Below are 11,988 nucleotides of genomic sequence, written 5' to 3'. Positions count from 1 at the left end.
GGTTGTTTTTTTTGACTTATAGTGTTATTTCTTGTGTGGGTTGATTTCTAGATTTGTTTTACTTTTTTTCTCCTTTTTATTTCTTAGGGCAGTATTTTGATGTCTTGCTACCCTTCTTTTTTTCAACTTGGGGTTGTTTTTTTTTTCTCCCTGTTCCAGCCCTCCTCACTGTACCCTCCTTCCTCTCTGGCTCCTTAGTCCTTCCTCACCCTGTATACCCTCCCCTTCCCCCACCCCTCTGTCCCTCTCCCCTTCCTATCTTTCCCTCCTCCTGCTCCTTTGCCTCTCCCTTTTCCTTCTCTCCTCCTGCCTCCCCATCTCCCTGTCCTGCCCCTGGGTCTTCTTAATTTCTCTCTCCCTTTATCCCATCGCTTTCCCCATCCCTTTCCTCCTCCCTGCTCCTTTTTACCCCTCTCGCCATCCGCCTCTCCCCTTTCATTCCCCCCTGTCCTTTCTCCCTCTCTTCTCCTTCTCTGCCCCTGTCCTGCCCCGCAGCACTGCTGCGTTCTTCTCCTTGTCCCTGCTTCTGCCCCCCTCTCTGTTTGTCTCCCGACTCCGGTCTGTCCCTCTCCCCCTTTCTCAGTCCCCCTGTGCCCTTTTCCCCCTCTCTTTCCACTCTGTCCTGCTTCATCTCCCACCCAACTCCAGAAGTTGCCACGGGGACTTGTGGAGAAGTCCCCACCGGAGCAGCTACACCCTGAAGATCTGCTGGCCTGCAGCTGCCCCCAGAGAAGAAGCCAGGGGATTGCTGTGACAGTAAACCCTGTGGCCTGGTGCCAAGGGATGCTGTATGGACATCTCGTTGGAGGTGCTTATGTGGTAGGAAGTGGCGCAGCTGGAGCCACCTAAATTGGTGGAGGAGGAGTGACCCCACCTGAGCTCCTCTCCGAGGCCCTGCGCTGCCTCTCCTGTCCTGGAGCCCGAGTCATGGACTACATGACTACAGCAAATGTCCAAAAAAAAAAAAAAATGGACAATTTATTGATGTTTTATTATGGAGACTGAGGGACTCATACCTGCACAGCTATCATAGGATGGGAAGGAGCAGTCCTGGTTTTGGCTGTGCTGGAGTTGGGTTGGTTGTCACAGTAGCCCTGTGCAGTGTGTGATTGGTGGCTGCAGCAGATCTTTGTCACTCTTCTCTACATTTCTGCCTTCCTGCCTGCCTGTCCCTGCCTCTGTCTCCCTCTTGTGCCTGTTCAGTTCCCCAGAATAACTTTTTCCTCTTCTACCAACGCTGCCCTGTACCCTGTGGCCTTCTGAATTTTTTTCTACGTCTCTCTGTATCCAGCTCCTGCTCCCTGTTTTTTAATTCTGGGCTGTCTTTCTTTTACCCCTGTGGTGGGCTGACCTTGGCTGGATGCCAGGTGCTCACCAAGCTGCTCTATCCCCTCCTCAGCAGGACATGGGGGGAGAAAATAAGATGAAAAAAACCTCGTGGGTCAAGATAAAGGCAGTCTAATAAAGCAATAGCAAAGGTTGCATGCAGAAGCAAAGGAAAACAAAAGACATTATTTGCTACTCCCCATCAGCTGGTGATGTCTGGCCACTTCCCAGGAAGCAGGGCCGCAGGACCTGTAGCGGTTGCTCCAGAAGACAAATGTCATAAATTATTCTTCCTCCTCCTTTCTCTTAGCTTTTATTGCTGAGCAGACATCATATGGTATGGAATATCCCTTCAGTCAGCTTGGGTCAGCCGTCCTGGCTGCGTCCCCTCCCAAATTCTTGCTCACCCCCAGCCTGCTGGTGAGGGGGGATGTTGGAGAGATGGCCTTGATGCTGTGCTAGCGCTGCTCAGCAGTGACTGAACACCAACACCTTTCTAGCTGAAGCACAGCAATGTGAGGACTGCTGTGGGCAGAATTAACTCGGGCTCAGCCAGACCCAGTACAGTCTCCACCACTTTCCGTATCACTTGCATCACGCTCAGGTCCCACATAATTTAATACATACATACACATATGTATCTATCTGTCTTTCCTAACTACTCCATTGTATTTAATTCTCATGACTGAAATCCCTTCTTACCAACACTTACAACTTTAATGACATACTTAAAGCGTCTTTATACCCAACATACAGATTTGTACATTCTCACTAACTGCTACTCCCCGTCCTTTGCTTGGGCCCCATCTGTCAAGATGGGTGCTCAGGACAGAAGTGGTATGTTCAGTTGTGGGACACCAACATCAGCTTGGTTTGGGTCATCGTTGCACTTGTCAGGTTCCTGGTGAAACTCACTCTTCATCAGTTCAGGTCATTCCAACTACATTCCTTCCTACAACATACAACTCACGTCACAGATGATTTTTCCCCTAGGGTTAAATCTCTTTGAGGCACACACCAGGTCTCCCCGTCCTTCCCAATAACCACTTAAGTACGCACAGGTCCTTGTGTGAAGACACTGTCATGAACGGGTTGGCTTTTTCCCCTGGGAGGAGCAACCCACAGCACCTTGCCCAGCCACTTTCCTGTGTGTGGTGTGGGGACCTTATCTCCTCCCACAGCACCAGAGGGGGTTTGCTCCTACAGGATCAGGATGGTTAGCAGATCCTCTAGTGTTAACCAGCCAAGTGGCTTCCGCTAGCTTTGTATCCCAGCGCTTCCATGCACCACTGCCCAACGCACTCAGTGGAGGTTTTAACAGGCCGTTATCTCTCTCGGTCTTTCCAAAGGCTCGTGGCTGATAGGGGATGTGATACACCTACTCAGTGCCACGTTTCTTCGCCCGGGACTTTACGAGGTTATTTCGGAGGTAAGTCCCGTCGTCTGATTCAATTCTTTCTGGGGGTACCACATCCACAAAATCTGCCTTTAAAGGCCCAAGATGGTGCTTCAGGCAGTTGCATGGTTTACAGGGTATACTTCTAGCCAACCAGTAGTTGCTTCCACCATGGTGAGTGACTATGTAGTCCTTGCCTTGCCGTGTTCGTGACAGTGGTCCAATATAGTCAGTATAGACTATACTTGAGTATAGAGTACTGACCACTTTTGTCATTCAGCAGTCTCTAGGGCTAGTTGGATGGCTTTCATTTCTGCAAACTCACTTGACTTAGCTTCTCCTTCAGGGGCCTCAACAACTTATTGTGTGGGATTCCGCACAGCAGCTTTCCACTTCCAACGGTTTTGTACCACATGACAGGATCCATCAGTGAACAAAGCATAATGCCTTGCATCTTCTCATAGCTCATTATATGGTGTTACCTCTTAGGCGTGAGCCACCTCCTCAGGCAACAACCCAGACCCTCTACCTTCTTGCTACGATCTCTTCCAGGATTCCTGGGCAGCTGGGTCCCAGTCAAGCTTGTTCCATCGTCAATACTACCCACTTATTCCGTGTAGCATGCTTTGCATGATCTTTGGAGGGGATGTTTCCTTTGAACATCTAGTGTAGCACAGGCAATAGGGGTGCCAAGAGGAGATGTGCTGCTGTACCAACAACTTCTGAAGCAGCTCGAACCCCCTCATATGCTGCTGCTGTTTCTGTTTCAGTTGGAGTGTAGTGGGCTTCTGATCCTCAATACCCCAGGCCCAAACCCCCTAATGGTCAACCTTGAATTCCTCCTGATGTTTTCTGCCAGAGGCTCCATGTGAGACCATGCTCCCCAGCTGCAGTGTAGAGTGCATTTTGCACAGCTGGTCCAGTCCAGACAGGCCCAAGAGCTACTGCACAAGCTCCTGTTTGACCTGCTCAAAGGCTCAGAACCCCAGTCAAAGTAGTTCTTCTCTTGGATTACTCAGTAGAGAAGGCTCATCAGCTGACTATAACCTAGAATACGCATTCTCCAGAACCCTACAAGGCCTAGGAAATCTTGTGTTCCCTTTGTGTTAGCTAGCGGAGAAGTAGTTGCTGTCTTGTTGACCACATCCATAGGCACATATGATGTCCATCTTGCCATTTTATTCCCAAGTACTGAATCTCCTCTGTAGGTCCATTGCCCTTGCTTTTCTTTATCACTGTCACATTAGGGGGAGGTTTTCCCCCAACCCTTTGTGTTCAGCTAGTCTGTCAATGCCCCAGGAAAGACAAGAACTTTGTGCCTGACCAGCCTGTCACAGCTTGCTACAGACTCTACCGGACAGCACATGGCATTGGAGCGTGATTCACCCATCCTATTCAGGGATTCACGGTGATAGATTCACTAGTCAAATCAATTATTCAAGTTTCCAGAAAATCACACAAACCCGAGCTCAGCTGAGAATTTTTTGTTATAGAGATTTGTGACAGATTAAGGTTCAAGATCACCATTGGTAGTACCCTGACTGCAAGAACAAATGTGAAATAGTATGCACACAAAATCTAATCACTAATAAAAGTCAGCTGGAGTTAATCATTAAGCGTGCATAGAGTACAGGGTAGTTCTTAGCAGACAGGCAGCTCTACTGGGGAGAAGACAGGTTTGTCAAACAGCCCTTCGACTGATTCCAATAACTACGATGGAGTCTTCTCTAACTTTTCCTCTTCCTAACTTGTATTATCTCTTTACTTCTCACTGGAGCTTGTGTGACTCTAGTCATACATACTTTTGTTACTTCCAGGTGTCAAATCCTCTTGCTTTACCTTTAAAGGTACAGTCAATAAAAATATAAAGTGCATGCTTAGTGAGGGGTGGTCATACCTTGGAGGCAGGTAGCTTTGAGAGGGAGGTGTGCTTTGGTATTACAATGACATTATAACAAGCAAAGGTCATCTGAGGAAAGAAATTTTACCACAGCTGCTAGCTCAACAGATGACATCTTCCCTTATCTTCCCTGCTTGACAGCTAATATGCAGTTTATCAGTACATGGTATCACCAAGTTTCCCTTCCTGCAGAGTACAACACAGCCTGGGGTGGTGTCTTGGTGTCTTCACTTTGCTTCACCTTCCATTCAGTTCCTCTTAGCGCGTGCTAAGGCTGGAGGTTGTGTTGCCTGGGGAACTGCTGAGGAGGAGATTCCCTGCATACCAATCACATTCCTCTCCGGAAGGAGCAGCTGCAGTTTTATCCTAAACTTCCCTTAATGTTGTAATGTACCTTTAGTCATTTTTCCACAATGGCAAAACTGGCTTTCAGAAGGATCTGAATTGGCTCTTTTTCCCTTCTCAAACGCTTCTTCTTCTGCCTTGTTGCCCCAAATGATGATGTCATCAATGCATTGCAGATGTTCGTGGGCATCACTCTCTTCCAGCACAGCCTGGATTAGCCCATGGCGGATGGTAGGGCTGTGTTTCCACCCCTGGGGGAGATGATTGCAGGTGTACTGGGTGCCCCTCCAAGTGCAAGTGAACTGTGGCCTGAACCCTGCTGCCAAAGGGATTGAGAAGAAGGCATCGGCAATTTCAGTTGTAGCATACACCTTGGCTACCTTCAGCTCCAGTTCCTATTGGAGCTCTAACATGTCTGCTACAGCAGCGCTCTTGTGGTTTAACCCCAACTGGCAACTGAGTACCAGCCAGCCAGTTGCTCACTCCCCGCCCCTCCCCCCCCCCGACCGATGGGGAGAAGATCTGGGAAAAAGTTAAAATTTGTGTGTTGAGAAATGAACAATTTAATAATGAAATGAAATTAAAATAATATTAAGAGGAAGAATTGAAACGAGAAAGTGAGAGAGGGAGAAAGGAATAAAATCCAAAAGGGAAAAAAAACAAGTGATGCACAATACAGTCGCTTACCACCCACTAAATGATGCCCAGCCAGTCCCCCAGCAGCAACTGGCCTGCCCCAGCCAACTCCCCCATTTCTACGCTGAGCATGATGGTCTATGATATGGAATATCCCTTTGATGAGTTTGGGTCAGCTGTCCTGGCTGTGTCACCTCCTAGTTTCTTGTGCCCCTCCAGCCCTCTTGCTGGCAGGGCCTGTGAAACTGAAAAGCCCTGGACTTAGTGTAGATGTTAATTAGCAACAACTGACAACATCACTGTGTAATCAACATTATCTCACACCAAATCCAAAACACAGCGCTGCACCAGCTGCTGGGAAAAAATAAGTGCCTATCCCAGCCAAAATGAGGACAGTATCGACCCTTTATTTCATACAATTTATGTCATGCCACACTTAGCAATGCGCCATCACCTTCCCTGACTTTTGATATAAACACACAGATACCATTCCCTTAATCTATGGACCATCCCTCTAAGAGTTTATTGAGTTAATTTAGTCCATGATGTTGGGCTCTGTCTGTCATTAAGAGTCTTTCAAGGCAGGAAAGATGGTGCAAGGTGTTTCATTGTTGCATGCTAAAGCCAGACCTGATCTTATCACAGCTGCACTGATCTAGTTTCATCAGAGTTCATTCTTTGATAATGTGGCCATAGGAAGGTCGGGTTCAGACCTACAAATCCAGAATGGCAGAGACGGGTGCTTCAAGCATATCGAAACGACAATATGCAGTGTTGTACAGCAATTCACATCACACAATTTGATTTATTGGCTATTTTCACCCAGAATCAAATCCCCTTGAGGCACACGTTGGACTTGCCCATCCCTCCGCCTCACCCACCGAGTGCTGCCAGGTCCTCAAACAAAAGCAATCCCTGAATAGGTTTGCCTTTGCCTGAGGCAGGAATGAATCAGGCCATTTTCCCCAGCATATTTTTAATGTGCATTGCAGGAGCTTTATTCCCTTCTACAGTACGTAAAACCTCTGGGCAGCTCGACTGGCAGGTCCTCTAGTGTTGACTAACCAGGTGTCTTTTGCTGAATGTGTATCCCAGTGTTTGAAGGTCCCACCACCTTGCTCTCAGTGTGGTCTTTTAACAGTCCATTGCGTCGTTTGGTTTTCCAGGAGGCCTGTGCAGGACAGGGGGTGTGATATACCCACATAACGCCAGGCTCTTTGGCTCAGGTGTCTATGAGGGTTTGGAAATGACTCCTGTTACCTGACTCAGTTTTTTCTGGGGTGCTGTGTCGACTGTACGGTGCTTAGTTACCAGCTGCGGTTAAACCACAACAGTCCTTTTTGGCACCCAATGCGGGGCAAGAAGGGGTGAGATCATAACAGCTCTGTCTAGAGTGTGTTAGAACAAAATTGATACAATTGAATATAACAATTGAAACAAATAAAATGCAATTGAAAATAAATACAATTGAAACAACAACAAAAAAAGTGTTCATTGTAACAGTTTAATAATCACTGGCCACAATGCTGATTTCTTTGCTCTTAAAGTTGCTGGCCATGGTCTCAGGGTTGCGTTATGCACTTTACTGCAGCATGTGCTCCGTGTTCTGCCGTTTGTCGTCCTTGGGGCTCAGGTTAAAAATCTCGTTTTGTTGTGCTATTACAGCGCTGGCTTCTGGTTTTGATGGGCTCGCTGGTCCCGAAATTAACTGGGTCTGCGCGCGCAGGGCTGTTGTCATCCCTGTACTTTGGTGCCATCTTGCGGGCAATGCTGACAACTGCACCTTTGGCCTTGGAGAGCCGAGCTGTGGGTAGGGCCTACACCTCCCCCTTCTCCCCAGGGCTAACTACCGAAGCATTTAAGACTTTTGAAGATGTCGACCATCCTTAGGATGTTGGACCCAGCGTAGCGCTGGCCCTGATGCTATTGCTAGGAATACTGGATGTGGTATTGACGTTTTGGGCCCGGCTGAGGATCAGGCAAGTAGCTGTGGGCATCCAACCCTCCTCCCGACAAGTACTGTGGCTACTGCAGCCCCATGACGTGCGATGGAGAGGACCAACCCCTGTCTGTATCAGTCACCCCTATACACAATCAAAAATGGATACAAAAGTCGCCTCATTTAGCAAAGGACGACAAAGAAAGGCCACCACAGGAATGGGGGGAAGAGGCAGAATAAGAGGTAACCACTCAATCCCTGTCCCTGCATGACTGTGGGGTATGCAAAGAGATTTTGCCCATTATCCAGGTGAGCACGTTATCATCTGGCTGCTGTGATGTTGGGATAATGGGGCTAATAGTTTGGAATTAGAGGCTAGGCAAGGCAAGCAACTGGGATCACTTTCAAGGGAAGGGGCCGTTGACATTGCAATTGGAAAAGGGACACAAGTCCCCAGGCTCTGGAGGTGACTCCTGTCAAACATGAATGAAAGGTGTTCCTTCAGGGAGGATATTAGATGTCGACCAGGCAAGTGGACTGCAATAGAGAGTGTTATCCAGTGCCTGAGGGAATTAGCCATGAAAGTGAATTTATTATGACCTGAACAACATACCCGCAGATCGCAATGAAGTGTGAACCCACAGATCCTGATGAAGTCCAATGCACATGACCTGTGTAGCAGAAATTTCTACGGAGCAGACCACTGTCATATGCCAACTCATTGGCAGTAATGAACTGGAGATATAAAGCAGCACCTGTGGTGGATGAAGTGGCTCACCAACTCCTGGAATAAGATAACATCTCTACCTCCTTCATCTTGGCTGAAGAGAAACTGGTCCAGAACTCAACAAGTTTAGATCCTACTCCCCACCTGTATGGAGCTGCATCTCAGCTGTTGTCAGTAAGTGTCCTTCTGCTTGAGAGGAACAATGTAGGAGGTACACAACACAGGGTACCCTGTGGTTTTACCTGCAGGACCATGGAGAGGACATGAGGAGGTAGGATGGAAAACCAACCTCGACCCTGAAGGCATGGGTGCGTGAGTTGCAAGGAAAACCAATCAAAAATAGAGGATCTTTCAGCAAGTCTACTGCTCCAGTCTCCAGGGGGTAGTTTCTCAGACAGAGTGATAGGGCTGATTTTAGTATTGATCCTATGAAAATCAATTCTAACCCGTTTTTGTAATATGTAAATGGACAGGACTGCTCTGTGGTACAGCTGCTCCACACCACTTGCTGCTGTGGTGGAGAATCCTATGACCAGAATTAGAGGGGCCCTGCCCCCAGCCAGGTGGAGGAGAGGGACAGCTGAATTTACTGGACTGTCTGGACCCAATGGCCAGGCACAATCAGATCCAGAAGAGAATAAAGCTCTAGTAGACACCAGTGCACAGTGTAACCCAATGCCATCAAGCCATACCGGGCAGAAGCCCTTTCTATTTCTGGAGTGACAGGGATCCCAACAGCCAACTGTATTGGAGGCTGAAGTAAGATGACTAGGAAGAAGTGGCAAAAGCACCCCGCTGCGACTGGCCCAGAGGCTCTGTGCATCCGCGGCCCAGACTCTCAGGAGAGGGTATTTCAAGGGCCCAGAAGGGTACCGGTGGGCTTTGGGTATAGCTGCCTTGGAGACAGAGGAAATTAAGCAGCTGCCTACCTTGCCCAGTCTCTCGAAGACCCTTCTGTTGTGGGATTGCTGAAGGTCAACGAACAACAGGTGCCTGTCGCTGCCACAGTGGCACAGCAGTGGCAATACCGCAGCAGCTGAGGCTCCCTGATTCCCGTTCGTAAGCTGATTCAGCGACTGGAGAGACAAGGAGAGTGATCAGCAGGACCCTCTCGCCCTGTAATAGCCCCATATGGGCCGTGTGAAAGCCTAATGGAGAAAGGAGATGAACGCTGGACTATCGTGGCCTGAACGACGTCACGCCGCCGCTGAGTGCTGCTCGTACCAGGCATGCTCTATACAGAGGGTCTGAGGCCCACTACACTCCAACTGAAGGAGAGATACCGGCTGCGTATGATGGGGTTCAAGCCACTTCAGGCATGATTGGCACCGAAACACAGCTCCTCCTGGCACCCCGGTTACTGCTGCTGGGCTGGATGTTCAAAGGCCGCATCTCCTCTATACATCACGCAACTGATGCTCCGTGGAGTACGTGGGTCGCACTGCTCACACAACGAGCTCGAATAGGAAACCCCAGTCACCCAGGAATCTTGGAAGGGATCATGTACTGGCCAGAAGGCAAAGATCTGGAATGTCACCAGAGGAAGAGGTGACACATGCTGAAGAGTCCCCACCATATAATAAATAGCAAGAACGTGAGCAGCTGCATGCTCTGCTTACTGATGGGTCCTGCCGTATTGTAGGAACGCATTGGAGGTGGGTGGTGGCCATATGGAGTCCTCTATGACAAGTCACAGAGACTGCTGAAGGGGAAGGTTATTGAATCAGATTGAAGGCTATCTAGCTGGCTTTAGACATCGCTGAATGAGAAAAGTAGCCAATACTTCGCCTCTATAATGGTACATGGATGGTGGCTAATGCCCTGCATGGGTGGTTGCAGCAATGGAAGCAGAGCAACTTGTAGTGCAAAGGTAAACCCATCTGTGCTGTGATACAAGGTTTCCCAGCTGTGAGAAGAGACCAAAGGCATCCTGCCCCTGGCTCTGCTGCAGATCTTTGTTTTAAGGCTTTTGAGTTTTGTATACTTTTGTAAATTAATTCACAGTGGTCACTCAGATTCACGTAACACATCCTATCAAAGTTTTCACATGCATGTCCCTGTGCTAATAATAAAAATCAATAGCAACTCGGTTCTGTAGCAACATATGATGGACAGAATCAACATCTGTTAATAAGCCAGAGAAAAAAAAGAAGAGTATTTGTAGTATTACTTTGTTTAGCAAGCTAGCAGCCTAATTTACTAAGCAAATTAAGAGTGTGTACTATTCTTACAGAAGAGATTAGAGAAGCAAAAATGTGTTACGCTGCATTCCAGAACTCAGCCTGAGAGTTACAGTCTGCTGTGAGTTCTGCGTTATACTTATATATAAACATGTTGGGGTTGCGATTGTGAAAGTTGCCCGTTTACAATTTTCATTGACATTATCACAGCCAGTTGTTTTAAAAGCAACCCTTGAGCTTCCACATGCTCGACTTATTGCAAAATATTCTGAAGCCAGTCAATAAAGTTAGTATTAAAGTTAGTGACTCTCTAGGACCCTGCAAGACTGTGGCGAACGACTCACTAGAGGCTTGCCCAAACTCCCGCATCTGGACTGCCTTAATAGCCATCTCCTTCATTTGCAAATCGTTCTCCCTGGGATACCTTGCCTGAGTCACAGAATCAGCACAATTATTTTCTCCAGCCAACAGCTCATAGTTAACAGCAATTCCCCGATTAAGGTTTTCAATCAAGGCCACTACACATAGCCCACAAAAATCAGATAACCACATCATATACTGTATCAGTTAGTACCATACAAAGCAATAACTTCCAGTCACGCAGTGTGAGTGTATAAGGCTCTGCCATCACTTTACGAAGGGACAAATAACAAATGTATTATGAATCCTCCCTTCCCGCACTGCTTTGCTTAACTCTTTAACAGCCTCGTATTGCACAGGCTGCCACTCTTGAGGTTGATTTGTCTGACAAAATACTGAACATGCCATAGCGACTCCCAAAACCCCTCACTTAAGTGTTTCCCACTTGCATTCCTGCCACCGATCCCTCAGACCCCCTTTCACCCTCCCCGAAAATACAGTCAATGCATCGAGAGAGGTGGGCGGCAGGAGGGGGGGGGGGGGGGGAAAGGTCTAGCTCCTTTTCTGAATCTATAGGACCTGGATCAAAAGGTTTATCAGTGTCAATGGAATCATTGTCCAAGTTGTCCTGTTCCCGTGCTTGCTCCTGTGTTGTGAGGGTCGCTGCAATCAGTGACAGAAGCTTTGGGGGCAGAGGAGGTGTGGACAGAATCGCCATCGTTGACAGTGTGCTGAGAAGAGTCGCGCTGTCGGTGGAATTTACAGCCTCCTCCAGTTCAGTGCTTACACTGTTTGTGGAATTTACAGCTTCCTCTGGTTTAGCACCGTTAGCAGAATTAGTCCACACTTGGCAAAGAGTAGTCAGAATTTGCCACCAAGTTGTTAAATGCATTCCCGACACGGAGTTCCCCTCCGCGGCAGCATCATACAATTGGCTGCTGTCTGTACACACTTTCATTTCTTTCAAAGTCTCTAAGGTTTCTTGGCTGCTCACCTGTCTCGATGCATACAGGTGTTATCCTCGGGGTTTAGGTTGTCCGCCTGGTCCAGACAGCAAGACGATCGTTCAGCCAAGCCGTCTCCTCCGGAACGCAGCCCTCTTCCACGAGCTGTCTTTTTTCCGTCCTTATTCTTCCAAGGCTTCGGAACACCACCATAGGGGTCACCATTTGAGGAGAT

The sequence above is a fragment of the Falco peregrinus genome, chromosome Z (assembly GCF_023634155.1).
Source record: "Falco peregrinus isolate bFalPer1 chromosome Z, bFalPer1.pri, whole genome shotgun sequence".
Classification (NCBI taxonomy): domain Eukaryota; kingdom Metazoa; phylum Chordata; class Aves; order Falconiformes; family Falconidae; genus Falco; species Falco peregrinus.
This window is presented reverse-complemented; position numbering follows the sequence as displayed.